Source organism: Leuciscus leuciscus (assembly GCF_965113295.1).
Source record: "Leuciscus leuciscus genome assembly, chromosome: 3".
NCBI classification, from domain to species: domain Eukaryota; kingdom Metazoa; phylum Chordata; class Actinopteri; order Cypriniformes; family Leuciscidae; genus Leuciscus; species Leuciscus leuciscus.
Window position 1 is genome coordinate 56,480,066 of NC_138727.1, and position 16,974 is coordinate 56,497,039.

The window sequence follows — 16,974 nt, forward strand, 5'->3', positions numbered from 1 at the left end:
AAGAAATAAATTCCTGTGAAATATAAAAAAAAAAACAGGTCATGTATCATGATATTTTCATGTGTTAGAAAGTCATTGAAAACATTATGAAAGTTATAACCTTACCCTTTTTTGTGTATTATTCTTAGGATGGCAACCCCCTACAGTCAGCAAGCACCGCTAAAAGTCAAATGTGTGGGTAGCCGCAGGAGCCAAAAGGCTTTAAATTTCACATCCAACAACAACATAATTGATGTTGGACAATACAAGGTGACCACACTGTCCGCCCTAACTGATGGACAGACATGGTACACCTCAATAAAAAATGGTAGTGACCCGGAGTTTGAAGAGGGTGGATCATACATCATAAAAAATTACACCCTCTCTAAACAATATGGCCGGCAGTGTATTTTCTTAAACCGGTCAAGCAGAAAATTTAAAACCTCCCCACTGGCCATAACCGAGGAGGCAGAGAGAGCTGCAAAAGAGGTCCTCTGTCCTCCTTCCCCATTTGTAACCGGGGAAGAACAGGAAGTCTTCTCAAGCACTGGATACCTGAGTCTGCAGGGAACCATTGAGAAAGTGAGTGAATTTAAAAGCACAATTGAATATCTAGTACATTATCCTGGTTTACTTAACCTAGGTAAATGTAAGCTATTATAATTGTGTTTCTCAATCACAGTCCTATAGTACCCTAACACTTTTATTTGAGATACACATTTAGGTGAATTAACCTTGATTGGAAATACATAGAAAATATTCAGTGTTGGGGATACCTGGACCAGGACTGAGAAACACTCATCTGTGACACTGGGCTGTTATTTTCCAGGTGCAAGTGGCCAGGATGACTCGGGCCCAGTATCCCCTCCTGGACCTTTCTTTGAGGTCTGGAACTAAACTTCTGGAGGTGACTTTATGGAGAGAAGAGGCGTTGATGGACCTGTACGTCGGGGATAAGGTGGAGGTCAGCCACCTAAGGGCAAACATTCGGCCCAATGGAGGAGGCAAATTTGACTCCTCCAACTATACGACTGTCAAGGTAAACAAATATAAATTTCAAAGGTTATCAAAGACAATTAAACAGCCATTAATAAAAAATAAAAAACAATTAAACTGCAAGCATTAAAATATTGTGAATTGTAATCAATACATTTTTACTGTTTATAATAATCTAACTGTAACACTAACCATAACCCTAAGTGTGGATGTTTTTTTATTTATTTTTCACCAGATCGTAGAGCGCGAGATCCTTGAAGCAGTGCTGACAATTATTGGCGTGTCCGAGGATAATGATATGCTCATCTTGTTGGACAGTGAACTTGAAGACTATGCTGTACCAAGCCATTTTTACCATGGCAATATAAATGACTTGGTACAGCAGCTGCCAATTACATTAAAAGTTCAGCACATTCATCACCGTGTGCTGAAACTTGAGGCCGTGGATACAACTGAGGCCGCAAAATCCCTGGATGCAGCAGAGGATGCAGAATCCCTTGACCTTATTGAGGCCGCAGAATCCCTGGACCTTATTGAGGCCACAGAATCCCTGGACCTTATTGAGGCCACAGAAGCCGCAGAATCCCTAGAAGTTGAAAACACTGAGGCTTAAAATGTGTTTTTGACTTTGATTTGGTTTTGTTTTCTTAAGTTCTGATTGTTTTATATTTCTAAATGTTCCTAAGTACTTTACATATTATTAAAGACTGTTTGTTCGAATATCTTGTTGTGTGTTTCTTTGCATTCACCCCATTACATTACAGGGTTGTTTGTTTTTAATGGGGTTTTAGAATGGGGGTTTTCAATTTGAATAACATTGCGTAAATTCCGAAAAATGTAAAATGCATGAGCTGTTCTCTGATTGTTTCAGGAAAAGATTCGAAGCAACAGGAATGTTGAAAACAGTGCCATCTTGTGGCAGGTCAAAAACCCAAACGTTTACAGCTTGTTTTATCAACCAAGCACAAATAAAAAGCCTGACAATGCTAAATGTTTTTTGATAATATAATACATTTATATAATAATAATAATAATAATAATAATAAAGTGTTTCAATAAATGAATGAATAAAATGTTTCTGGCTATTAATAAAGTCATTATGCACTCCAAGTGAGCATTGCAAAGATTAATTTTGATCCTGAATTCATCAGCTCTATTGTGTCTTGTTACTCTAACCTCTTAATTAAATAAGGGCAATCATAACCTATTGCAGTTAATTTTGCAATGTACCGTTGCCAGTCGGCAGGCGTCAATGACTCGCAATATGACATTTTTGTCATTCAAATACACACGATGTTCGCACTGTTTTCCCCCACGCCGACTCCACCCTCGCCACACCAGACCACGCCCCCAACTATGACTAGATGCCGACTGTATCCCTGCGTCCCAACGTGCATACTATCCACCCTATCTGCCCTAAATAGTATTGACAATTACTAATGTCACATACTATTTAGGATGGATAGTATGCACATTGGGACGCAGTCTATGTATTGTTGTGGCTGCGGTGTGTCATGTGACAATCATGACGCGTCGCCATGGAAACAAGGGGTCAGTTAAAATATTTTGAACTTACACGTGAAAGGGTTGATTTTAAAATATATATATTCTAAGTAAACAACAATAGCCCAAGTTTAGTAAAACATTTTTTATTGAGACTATAAAAAAATAATTCTGCATCCATTTTTAGGTGTGCCAGCTGCCACTGTGGGTGGCACCGGCACACACGTGGCTACGCCCCTGCTTTAACTGATAAAACATCATTATTGCTCTGGATTTTGTTATAATGAATAACGTCGATTAAAAAAATATAAAACGGGTTGTTTTTTTTTTATGTGAGGGGGAAAATGTCATTCTTGTATGACAAGAACCATTTCGGAATCAGTTAATTGCTTTTTACGCATTAGAAAAACAAGAGTTATTTTAGTAGCATGAAAAATCAAAAGGATTATAAATTAATATCTTACTTACATCGTAGGCTATCTGACACTTTTCATCGAGCGAATTGGCAAAATCCAGTCAGTGTCTGACTGACTGACTGAGGTGGTGAGCACATGACGCGAACGCGGCAAAAACCTGGCAAAAACTCACGAACCCGCAGTTTGTTTCTTCATCGTTAACTAATCTGATTGGTTATTGCATTATGAGCTCAACAGAGACTTGTGTGATTGGTGGTAATGCTCAACGCTGAAAAAGTATCAAAAGTAATCTTGCATGTGAGCATATTAACCTGTAATGCCGCAACACTTTCATTTAGTTTCACATTTCACTTCAAAAGTGATAGTCGTTATCCATCGACGGTCTATATCACGTAAACTGATCCTTTTAGCACTATTATGTATTACACCACAAAATAACATGCTCAACATTTTCGGGTACATTACAACGGTCACATTTATCAGAAATGTATTTTGTCTTTAAATACAAAGTTGACTTTTTAGGGGGGGGATTTTTTAACCCTTGAAGTTTAAGAGCAGGGCAATTGTGTCTCATAATGTAGCAATTTAATTTCCTTATTTCCTTCACCTGGTTACTGTGACAACGCGCGTCCATCACCACATTAGCTGTTCTTACAATATAATTTATTTTTATAATTACGAGTTGTTGATATAAAAGTTATGATGAAGATTTTAGCATTAAATCATTGAGGCTGTAATCTATCAAACTGAAAAAAACATTATTTCCGATTATTGCTCTGGATTTTATTATAATGAATAACGTCGATTAAAAGAATATTAAACGTTTTTTTATGTGAGGGGGAAAATGTCATTCTTGTACGACAAGAACCATTTAGGAATCAGTGAATTGCTTTTTACGCATTAGAAAAACAAGACAGTTATTTTAATAGCATGAAAAATCAAAAGGATTATAAATTAATATCTTACTTACATCGTATCTGACACTTTTCATCGAGCGAATTGGCAAAATCCAGTCAGTGTCTGACTGACTGACTGAGGTGGTGAGCACATGACGTGAAAGCGGCAAAAACCTGGCAAAAACTCACTCGAAGTCACGAACCCGCAGTTTGTTTCTTCATCGTTAACTAATCTGATTGGTTATTGTATTATGAGCTCAACTGAGATTTGTGTGATTGGTGATAATGCTCAACGCTGGAAAAGTATCAAAAGTAATCTTGCATGTGAGCATATTAACCTGTAATGCCGCAACACTTTCATTTAGTTTCACATTTCACTTCAAAAGTGATAGTCGTTATCCATCGACGGCCTATATCACGTAAACTGATCCTTTCAGCACTATTATGTATTACACCACAAAATAACATGCTCAACATTTTCGGGTACATTACAACGGTCACATTTATCAGAAATGCATTTTGTCTTTAAATACAAAGTTGACTTTATAGGGGGGATTTTTTAACCCTTGAAGTTTAAGAAGCAGGGCAATTGTGTCTCATAATGTAGCAATTTAGTTTCCTAATTTCCTTCACCTGGTTACTGTGACAACGCACGTCCATCTCCACATTAGCTGTTCTTAGAATATAACTTTTTTTTATTATTATGAGTTGTTGATATAAAATTTATGATGAAGAATTTAAAATATTCTCACTGATAAAATTTAACCATCCTGCTCCTGCCGATCGACTGTCCTTGCACAGTTAATCTTCTACCCTATACACACCTGAAGCAACCAATTAAGGTATTCAGGATCACATGAAAATTAAAGCAGGTGTGTTTGATTAGGGTTGGAGATGTCCAACAGTCGATCGGCAGGAGCAGGATTGGGCACCCCTGCGTGTAATCTATCTAATTATCCATCAAAGTTTAAACTTCTAACCAATTAAACTTCTGACTACTTTAAACTTCTAACCAATTTAAACTTCTAACTACTTTAAACTACTTTAAACTTCTTTTAAAACTTATGAACACATACACTTATTAACTCATGAATTCATTACAAACTCTTAAACTCATTAATTAATAAACTCTGAACTCTTAGACTCGTTTAAACTTATAAACTCTAAATGTACTAGAATTCTACATTTATAACCTAGAGTGATTTATTTAAACTCATCTAAGTATCTATCTATCTATCTATCTATCTATCTATCTATCTATCTATCTATCTATCGAACAGCCTAGCAACCACCCAGAAGACCCTAGCAACCACCCAAAATATCCTAGCAACCACCCAAAACACCCTAGCAACCACCCAAAACACCCTAGCAACCACCCAGAACACCCTAGCAACCGCCTAGCAACCACCCAAAAGACCCTAGCAACCACCCAGAATACCATAGAACCACCCAAAATACCCTAGCAACCGCCTAGCAACCACCCAGAATACCCTAGCAACCACCCAAAAAACCCTAGCAACCACCCAGAACACCCTAGCAACCACCCAAAAGACCCTAGCAACCACCTAGCAACCACCCAAAAGACCCTAGCAACCACCCAGGACACCCTAGCAACCACCTAGCAACCACCCAGAACACCCTAGCAACCTCCCAAAATACCCTAGGAACACCATAGCAACCACCCATAAAATCCTAGCAACCGCCTAGCAAAAAACGTTCTGGTCCAAACTTTCTCAAGCCAACTTAAAGTTTGTCTCGACGAACTTTCGCATCTAGTTAGTGGTGCTTTTTCAAAGCAACACTAGTGTTATTGTCACTCATACTTATTATTCTTATTTTTATTCTGCCAAAAGTTTGGCGCGTAATGCGCCCCGCACCGTTTGTCACAGACCCCTGAGTGAGGTGTCAAATCGAGCGGCTCATTGAGGAGAGGTGTGCTATATCTTTTCTAAGCGATCGGGTGTACGATGTTCGCACAGCGGACGAAAAAGCGGCCAAAAAAGTCCCATTGACTTTACATGGGGAGTTCTAAAAACATTTGAATCCCAACTGCCGTTTTCACACACACCACTCCAAAGGGCCTGACACCCCTGCGTTTCTCTCCCTCTCTCTCTCCCTCAGAGGATTTATATTATCAAGCAGCCAATAAGTAATGGCCTAAAATCTTCATAGCCACACCCTAGCAACCAGTTACAGCACCCTAGCAACCACTCTGAGCTCCCTAGCAACCACCCTAAACCAATAAATAATATAAAAACATTTTTTTTTAATTTTTTAAAGCAATATCACACTCGTAGCCTTGCAATATTGCTCCATGCTTGTGCCTATTCGGCCATAGGCACGAGGCCACAGGCCGAGTGCCGTACTGAAGGAACTCTTTATTAAAGATTTTAAAAACTCTATAAAAACTCCATAGTAACCATCTTTGACAACTACCAACCACCTAGTAACACCATAGCAACTAACAAAAATACCTTAGCAACCACCCTGAACACCCTAGCAACGTCTAGAAATGCTCTAGTAACCACCAAAAAACTCTAGCAACCAACCAGAACACCCTAGCAACTGCCTAGCAACCAACCAAAACACCTAGCAACTGCCTAGTAACCACCCAAAACGCCTAGCAACCACCCAGAACACCCTAGCAACTGCCTAGCAACACCATAGCAACCACCTAGCAATGCCCTAGCAACCACCAAGAATACCCTAGCAACTGCCTAGCAACCACCAAGAATACCCTAGCAACTGCCTAGCAACCACCCAGAACACCTTAGCAACTGCCTAGCAACACCACAGCAACCACCCAGAAAACCCTAGCAACCACCACCTGGCAACAGCATCTTGCTAAAAACATGCTAGCAACATACTAATCATGTTAGCATCATGCTAGCAACATGCTAATCAAGCTAGCATTATGCTACCAACATGCTAATCAAGCTAGCATCATGTTAGCAAAATGCTAATCAAGCTATCATAATGCTAGCAAAATGCTAATCAAGCTAGCATCATGCTAGCAACATGCTAATCAAGCTAGCATTATGCTAGCAACATGCTAATCATGTTAGCGTCTAGCTAAAAACATGCTAGCATCAAGCTACCAACATGCTAATCAAGCTAACATCATGCTTACATAATGCTAATCAAGCTAGCATAATGCTAGCAACATGCTAATCAAGCTAGAATCATGCTAGCAACATGCTAATCAAGCTAGCATCATGCTAGCAACATGCTAATCAAGCTAGCATTATGCTAGAAACATGCTAATCATGTTAGCGTCTAGCTAAAAACATGCTAATCATACTCGCATCAAGCTACCAACATGCTAATCAAGCTAGCATCATGCTAACATAATGCTAATCAAGCTAGCATCATGCTAGCAAAATGCTATTCAAGCTAGCATTATGCTAACAATATGTTAATCAAGCTAGCATAATGCTAGCAACATGCTAATCATGTTAGCATTTGGCTAAAAACATGCTAGCAAAATGCTAATCATGCTAACATCTTGTTAAAAGCATGTTAGCAACATGCTAATCATGCTAGCATCATGCTACCAACATGCTAATCATGTTAACAACATGTTAATCATGCTAGCATCATTTTAACAACATGTTAATCATAGTAAATCATGCTGGAATGTGGTAAATCGTAGTAAATCATCTTAGAAACATGGTAAATCGTGGTAAATAATGCTAAAACGTGGTATTTCATGGTATCACAACATGTTAATTGTGTTAGCATCTGCCCAGTGGCGAGTTTTGCCACTGCAAGCACCACTTCACATTTTCTTCAGGAAATGTACATTCTAGTTAATATTATTATTCTTCTGTTAAAAACTGTTGACTCAAACTCGCCCTAGAGCTTTAACTCTACATACTCCAAACTCGGCTCAGACACTCAAACTGATCTGCAGCTATATGCTATATATTTTCAGACTGATCGGACTTACGGTTTTCCTACAAATGACGATCAAAACTCGGAAAAACTCCCATTGACTTAACATTGGGCATTCTAAAAAAATTCAAACTCACCAACCGACAAAAATTCAAATCTAAATCCCTTGAAAACTAAATCAAACTGCCATTCTATATATATTAGCCAATGAAACTCATTTAAACTAATAAACTCTAATCTCATACACTTATAAACTAATTAACTTAAATTTAATAACTAATTAACTAATAAACTCATGAATTCATATACTTATGAACTCTTAAACTCATAAATTAATAAACTCTGAACTCTAAACTCATTTAAACTTATAAACTCTAAACTCAAAAACTTGTACACTTATAAACTCATCAATTTATACACTTATAAACTCTAAACTCATAAACTCTGAGTGTGTGTGTGTGTGTGTGTGTGTGTGTGTGTGTATCTATCTATCTACCGCTCTGAATACCATAGCAACCACCCAGAACACCCTAGCAACCACCTAGCAACCACCCAGAACACCCTAGCAACCACCCAAAAGACCCTAGCAACCACCCAAAATATCCTAGCAACCACCCAAAAGACCCTAGCAACCACCCAAAACACCCTAGCAACCGCCTAGCAACCACCCAAAAGACCCTAGCAACCACCCAAAACACCCTAGCAACCACCCAAAATACCCTAGCAACACCATAGCAACCACACAAAACATCCTAGTAACCACCCATAACATCCTAGCAACTGCCTAGCAACCACCCAGAACACCCTAGCAACCACCCAAAACACCCTAGCAACCACCCAAAATATCCTAGCAACCGCCTAGCAACCACCCATAATACCCTAGCAACCACCCAAAACACCCTAGCAACCACCTAGAACACCCTAGCAACCGCCTAGCAACCACCCAAAAGACCCTAGCAACCACCCAAAACACCCTAGCAACCACCCAAAATACCCTAGCAACACCATAGCAACCACACAAAACATCCTAGTAACCACCCATAACACCCTAGCAACCGCCTAGCAACCACCCAGAACACCCTAGCAACCACCCAAAACACCCTAGCAACCACCCAAAATATCCTAGCAACCGCCTAGCAACCACCCAAAAGACCCTAGCAACCACCCAAAAGACCCTAGCAACCACCCAAAATACCCTAGCAACACCATAGCAACCACACAAAACATCCTAGTAACCACCCATAACACCCTAGCAACCGCCTAGCAACCACCCAAAACACCCTAGCAACCACCCAAAATATCCTAGCAACCGCCTAGCAACCACCCAAAACACCCTAGCAACCACCCAGAACATCCTAGCAACTGCCTAGCAACCACCCAAAAGACCCTAGCATCCACCCAAAACACCCTAGCAACCGCCTAGCAACGACCCAGAATACCCTAGCAACCACCCAAAATACCCTAGCAACCACCTAGCAACCACCCTAAATATCCTAGCAACCGCATAGCAACAACCCAAAACACCCTAGCAACCACCCAGAACACCCTAGCAACCGCCTAGCAACCACCCAAAACACCCTAGCAACCACCCAAAACACCCTAGCAACACCATAGCAACCACACAAAACATCCTAGTAACCACCCATAACACCCTAGCAACCGCCAAGCAACCACCCAGAACACCCTAGCAACCACCCAAAACACCATAGCAACCACACAAAACACCCTAGCAACCTCCCAAAATACCCTAGCAACACCATAGCAACACCATAGAAACATCCTAGCAACCGCCTAGCAAAAAACGTTCTGGTCCAAACTTTCTCAAGCCAACTTAAAGTTTGTCTCGACGAACTTTCGCATCTAGTTATTCTTATTATTATTCTGCCAAAAGTTTGGCGCGTAATGCGCCCCGCACCGTTTGTCACAGACCCCTGAGTGAGGTGTCAAATCGAGCGGCTCATTGAGGAGAGGTGTGCTATATCTTTTCTAAGCGATCGGGTGTACGATGTTCGCACAGCGGACGAAAAAGCGGCCAAAAAAGTCCCATTGACTTAACATGGGGAGTTCTAAAAACATTTGAATCCCAACTGCCGTTTTCACACACACCACTCCAAAGGGCCTGACACCCCTGCGTTTCTCTCCCTCTCTCTCTCCCTCAGAGGATTTATATTATCAAGCAGCCAATAAGTAATGGCCTAAAATCTTCATAGCCACACCCTAGCAACCAGTTACAGCACCCTAGCAACCACTCTGAGCTCCCTAGCAACCACCCTAAACCAATAAATAATATAAAAACTTTTTTTTTACATTTTTTAAAGCAATATCACACTCGTAGCCTTGCGATATTGCTCCATGCTTGTGCCTATTCGGCCATAGGCACGAGGCCGCAGGCCGAGTGCCGTACTGAAGGAACTCGTTATTAAAGATTTTAAGAACTCTATAAAAACTCCATAGTAACCATATTTGACAACTACCAACCACCTAGTAACACCATAGCAACTACCAAAAATACCTTAGCAACCACCCTGAACACCCTAGCAACGTCTAGAAATGCTCTAGTAACCACCAAAAAACTCTAGCAACCACCCAGAACACCCTAGCAACTGCCTAGCAACCACCCAGAACACCTAGCAACTGCCTAGTAACCACCCAGAACACCCTAGCAACTGCCTAGCAATGCCCTAGCATCCACCCAGAATGCCATAGCAACTGCCTAGCAACACCATAGCAACCACCTAGCAATGCCCTAGCAACCACCAAGAATACCCTAGCAACTGCCTAGCAACCACCAAGAATACCCTAGCAACTGCCTAGCAACCACCCAGAACACCTTAGCAACTGCCTAGCAACACCATAGCAACCACCCAGAAAACCCTAGCAACCACCACCTGGCAACAGCATCTTGCTAAAAACATGCTAGCAACATACTAATCATGCTAGCAACAAGCTAGCAACATGCTAATAATGCTAGCATTATGCTACCAACATGCTAATCAAGCTAGCATCATGCTAGCAACATGCTAATCAAGCTATCATAATGCTAGCAAAATGCTAATCAAGCTAGCATCATGCTAGCAACATGCTAATCAAGCTAGCATTATGCTAGCAACATGCTAATCATGTTAGCGTCTAGCTAAAAACATGCTAGCAACATGCTAATCATGGTAGCATCAAGCTACCAACATGCTAATCAAGCTAGCATCATGCTAGCAACATGCTAATCAAGCTAGCATCATGCTAGGAACATGCTAATCAAGCTAGCATAATGCTAGAAACATGCTAATCATGTTAGTGTCTAGCTAAAAACATGCTAATCATGCTAGCATCAAGCTACCAACATGCTAATCAAGCTAGCATCATGCTAACATAATGCTAATCAAGCTAGCATCATGCTAACATAATGCTAATCAAGCTAGCATTATGCTACCAATATGCTAATTAAGCTAGCATCATGCTAGCAAAATGCTATTCAAGCTAGCATTATGCTAACAACATGTTAATCAAGCTAGCATAATGCTAGCAACATGCTAATCATGTTAGCATCTGGCTAAAAACATGCTAGCAAAATGCTAATCATGCTAACATCTTGTTAAAAGCATGCTAGCAACATGCTAATCATGCTAGCATCATGCTACCAACATGCTAATCATGTTAACAACATGCTAATCATGCTAGCATCATTTTAACAACATGTTAATCATAGTAAATCCTGCTGGATTGTGGTAAATCGTAGTAAATCATCTTAGAAACATGGTAAATCGTGGTAAATAATGTTAAACCGTGGTATATCATGGTATCACAACATGTTAATTGTGTTAGCATCTGCCCAGTGGCGAGTTTTGCCACTGCAAGCACCACTTCACATTTTCTTCAGGAAATGTACATTCTAGTGTTGTGATTACTATTCACCAAGACAAAACTTCGGCGCGTAACTCGCCCCACACCGTTTGTCACAGACCCCTGAATGAGGTGTCAAATCGACCGGTTTATTGAGGAGAGGTGTGCTATGACTTTTATAAGCGATCGGGTGTACAATGTTCGTCTGGCGGGCGAAAAATTTGCCGAAAAATTTCCCATAGACTTAACATAGGCTCAAAATTTGCAAAATCATATATTTGATTCAGAAGGTCATAGAGCCTTGGATTTGGGCTCTTTTGATTTGTCCTATCAAGCAGCCAATAAGTAGTGACATAACAACTTCATAGCCACGCCCTAGCAACCAGTTACAGGCCCCTAGCAACCATTGAACAACATTTACAAGCCATATCTCAGCAACAAAACATTGTAAAAACACAGAGTTGGGCATTTTTTGACCCAGACTTGCAAATACTCTTTATATATTACCCCATAAACTGTATAAACAAACCGTAGCAACCATTTGGAGTACCCTAGCAACCGTACAAACACATGAATGAGCTATATCTCAGCACCAGAACATCGTATAGACATGGGGGTGTGTTTGTTTGTTTTGGTTGGGAAACCAGTCTGTAAATATCATGGTAACTGTGGAACCACACCATAGCAACTGTTTAGAGCTACCTAGCAACCATATTGCAACATATAGAAGCCATATTCCAGCTCCACAACATCGTACAGACATGGTTGTTGTCTCGAATGCAATCATGTACAAAATCCTAGCAACCGAGTGGTGAGTTTTGCCACTGCAAGCACCACTTCACATTTTCTTCAGGAAATGTACATTCTAGTTAGTGGTGCTTTTTCAAAGCACCACTAGTGTTATTGTCACTCATACTTATTATTCTTCTTCTTCTTCTTATTATTCCGCCACAAGTTTGGCGCGTAACTTGCCCCGCACCGTTTGTCACAGACCCATGAGTGAGGCATCAAATCGACCGGCTCATTGAGGAGAGGTGTGCTATGACTTTTCTAAGCGATCGGGTGTACGATGTTCGCACAGCGGACGAAAAAGCGGCCAAAAAAGTCCCATTGACTTAACATGGGGAGTTCTAAAAACATTTGAATCCCAACTGCCGTTTTCACACACACCACTCCAAAGGGCCTGACACCCCTGCGTTTCTCTCCCTCTCTCTCTCCCTCAGAGGATTTATATTATCAAGCAGCCAATAAGTAATGGCCTAAAATCTTCATAGCCACACCCTAGCAACCAGTTGCAGCACCCTAGCAACCACTCTGAGCTCCCTAGCAACCACCCTAAACCAATAAATAATATAAAAACATTTTTTTTACATTTTTTAAAGCAATATCACACTCGTAGCCTTGCGATATTGCTCCATGCTTGTGCCTATTCGGCCATAGGCACGAGGCCGCAGGCCGAGTGCCGTACTGAAGGAACTCGTTATTAAAGATTTTAAGAACTCTATAAAAACTCCATAGTAACCATATTTGACAACTACCAACCACCTAGTAACACCATAGCAACTACCAAAAATACCTTAGCAACCACCCTGAACACCCTAGCAACGTCTAGAAATGCTCTAGTAACCACCAAAAAACTCTAGCAACCACCCAGAACACCCTAGCAACTGCCTAGCAACCACCCAGAACACCTAGCAACTGCCTAGTAACCACCCAGAACACCCTAGCAACTGCCTAGCAATGCCCTAGCATCCACCCAGAATACCATAGCAACTGCCTAGCAACACCATAGCAACCACCTAGCAATGCCCTAGCAACCACCAAGAATACCCTAGCAACTGCCTAGCAACCACCAAGAATACCCTAGCAACTGCCTAGCAACCACCCAGAACACCTTAGCAACTGCCTAGCAACACCATAGCAACCACCCAGAAAACCCTAGCAACCACCACCTGGCAACAGCATCTTGCTAAAAACATGCTAGCAACATACTAATCATGCTAGCAACAAGCTAGCAACATGCTAATAATGCTAGCATTATGCTACCAACATGCTAATCAAGCTAGCATCATGCTAGCAACATGCTAATCAAGCTATCATAATGCTAGCAAAATGCTAATCAAGCTAGCATCATGCTAGCAACATGCTAATCAAGCTAGCATTATGCTAGCAACATGCTAATCATGTTAATGTCTAGCTAAAAACATGCTATCAAAATGCTAATCATGCTAGCATCAAGCTACCAACATGCTAATCAAGCTAGCAACATGCTAATCAAGCTAGCATCATGCTAGCAACATGCTAATCAAGCTAGCAACATGCTAATCAAGCTAGCATTATGCTAGAAACATGCTAATCATGTTAGCGTCTAGCTAAAAACATGCTAATCATGCTAGCATCAAGCTACCAACATGCTAATCAAGCTAGCATCATGCTAACATAATGCTAATCAAGCTAGCATCATGCTAACATAATGCTAATCAAGCTAGCATCATGCTACCAATATGCTAATTAAGCTAGCATCATGCTAGCAAAATGCTATTCAAGCTAGCATTATGCTAACAACATGTTAATCAAGCTAGCATAATGCTGGCAACATGCTAATCATGTTAGCATCTGGCTAAAAACATGCTAGCAAAATGCTAATCATGCTAACATCTTGTTAAAAGCATGCTAGCAACATGCTAATCATGCTAGCATCATGCTACCAACATGCTACCAACATGCTAATCATGCTAGCATCATTTTAACAACATGTTAATCATAGTAAATCATGCTGGAATGTGGTAAATCGTAGTAAATCGTCTTAGAAACATGGTAAATCGTGGTAAATCGTGCTAAATAATGCTAAAACGTGGTATATCATGGTATCACAACATGTTAATTGTGTTAGCATCTGCCCAGTGGCGAGTTTTGCCACTGCAAGCACCACTTCACATTTTCTTCAGGAAATGTACATTCTAGTTAGTGGTGCTTTGAAAAGCACCACTATTGTTATCCTCCATACTTATTATTATTCTTATTCTTATTATTCTGGACAAAAGTTTGGCGCGTAACTCGTCCCGCACCGTTTGTCACAGACCCATGAATGAGGTGTCAAATCGACCAGCGTATTGAGGAGAGGTGTGCTATGACTTTTATAAGCGATCGGGGGTACGGTGTTCGCCCCAGGGGCGAAAAAGCGGCCGAAAAATCCCATAGACTTAACATTGCAACGAACTTTGATGACTCGTAGCTCTGAGTGAGGATTTCGCAGAAACGTGTGATTTGCCACATTTGAAGAGGCTGACAGGCTCTGTAAGAACATACCTCACAATGGGGTAAAAGTTGCACCCCTGGGGGGCAGGAGCTGCCCAAAGTTTCCCATTGACTTACTATGGTGTAGGACGGCCCATGAAATGGGCCGTCCTACACCATAGCATGTGTTTTTCCTACTATGGTAAATTACATAAGGTTTTTGTATTGAACGTAGCTCTGGATCACAGTGTCATAGAGACAAGGGGGCGGGCTCATTTTACTCAGACGACCAATCAGTCTCTCAGGATCATTGTGAAGCTATCAAGCCACGCCCTAGCAACCATTTAGAGCACCTTAGCAACAAGTTCCATAGACTTCCATTGAAAGAGATCAAAGGGATATCTCTGGACTGAATTGTCATAGAAACATGAGGGTGGTCTCATTTGACTCGGGGCAGCAAACAGCCAATCATGAATCACCTCAACACTTCCTAGCCCATCCCTAGCAACCATTGTCGAGCACCTTAGCAACCAAAATCCAAAGAGGGATATCTTCCATTCTGAATGTCACAGAGGCATGGGAGTTGGTTTATATCATTCATACTGACAAGCAGCCTTTGGAGTTTCATGACTGGCAGCTGCCAAGCCACTCCCTAACAACCAAATAGAGTACCCTAGCAACCAAAATCCAGAGAGGGATATCTTCCATTCTGTATGTCACAGAGGCATGGGAGTTGGTTTATATCATTCATACTGACAAGCAGCCTTTGGACTTTCATGTTTGGCAGCTGCCAAGCCACTCCCTAGCAACCAAACAGAGTACCCTAGCAACCAAAATCCAAAGAAGGATATCTTCCATTCTGAATGTCACAGAGGCATGGGAGTTGGTTTATATCATTCATAGTGACAAGAAGCCTTTGCAGTTTCATCATTGGCAGTTGTCAAGCAACTCCATAGCAACCAAACAGAGTACCCTAGCAACCAAAATCCAAAGAGGGATATCTTCCATTCTGAATGTCACAGAGGCATGGGAGTTGGTTTATATAATTAATACTGACAAGCAGCCTTTGGAATTTCATGATTGGCAGCTGCTACGCCACTCCCTAGCAACCAAACCGAGTACCCTAGCAACCAAAATCCAAAGAGGGATATCTTCCGTTCTGAATGTCACAGAGGCATGGGAGTTGGTTTATATCATTCATAGTGGCAAGAAGCCTTTGGAGTTTCATCATTGGCAGCTGCCTAGCAACTCCATAGCAACCAAACAGAGTACCCTAGCAACCAAAATCCAAAGAGACATTTCTTCCATTCTGAATGTCACAGAGGCATGGGAGTTGGTTTATATCATTCATAGTGACAAGAAGCCTTTGGAGTTTCATCATTGGCAGCTGCCTAGCAACTCCATAGCAACCAAACAGAGTACCCTAGCAACCGTTTATCAAGACCCATGTCTTTTCATCAGAACATCGTATAGAGATGGGGTTTGGCTCTTTTGTTTCGTTTGGGAAACAGTCTGTAAAATATCACCACGGTTACTGTGTATTCACACCATAGCAACCGTTTAGAGCCACCTAGCAACCATATTGAAACATATAGAAGCCATATTTCAGCTCCACAACATCGTACAGACATGGTTGTTGGCTCGTATGCAATCATGTACAACACCCTAGCAACCGAGTGGTGAGTTTTGCCACTGCAAGCACCACTTCACATTTTCTTCAGGAAATGTACATTCTAGTTAGTGGTGCTTTTTCAAAGCACCACTAGTGTTATTGTCACTCATACTTATTATTCTTCTTCTTCTTCTTATTATTCCGCCACAAGTTTGGCGCGTAACTTGCCCCGCACCGTTTGTCACAGACGCCTGAGTGAGGTGTCAAATCGACCGGCTCATTGAGGAGAGGTGTGCTATGACTTTTCTAAGCAATCGGGTGTACGATGTTTGCACAGCGGACGAAAAAGCGGCCAAAAAAGTCCCATTGACTTTACATGGGGAGTTCTAAAAACATTTGAATCCCAACTGCCGTTTTCACACACACCACTCCAAAGGGCCTGACACCCCTGCGTTTCTCTCCCTCTCTCTCTCCCTCAGAGGATTTATATTATCAAGCAGCCAATAAGTAATGGCCTAAAATCTTCATAGCCACACCCTAGCAACCAGTTACAGCACCCTAGCAACCACTCTGAGCTCCCTAGCAACCACCCTAAACCAATAAA

General features: G+C 41.3%; 1 protein-coding gene across 1 annotated transcript in view; it reads right to left on the reverse strand.

Moving 5' to 3' along the window:
* The window catches only part of LOC309493870 (uncharacterized protein), a 113,446-nt gene that overhangs the window by 55,269 nt on the left and 41,203 nt on the right, over positions 1 to 16,974 (reverse strand). The window lies entirely within an intron of this gene.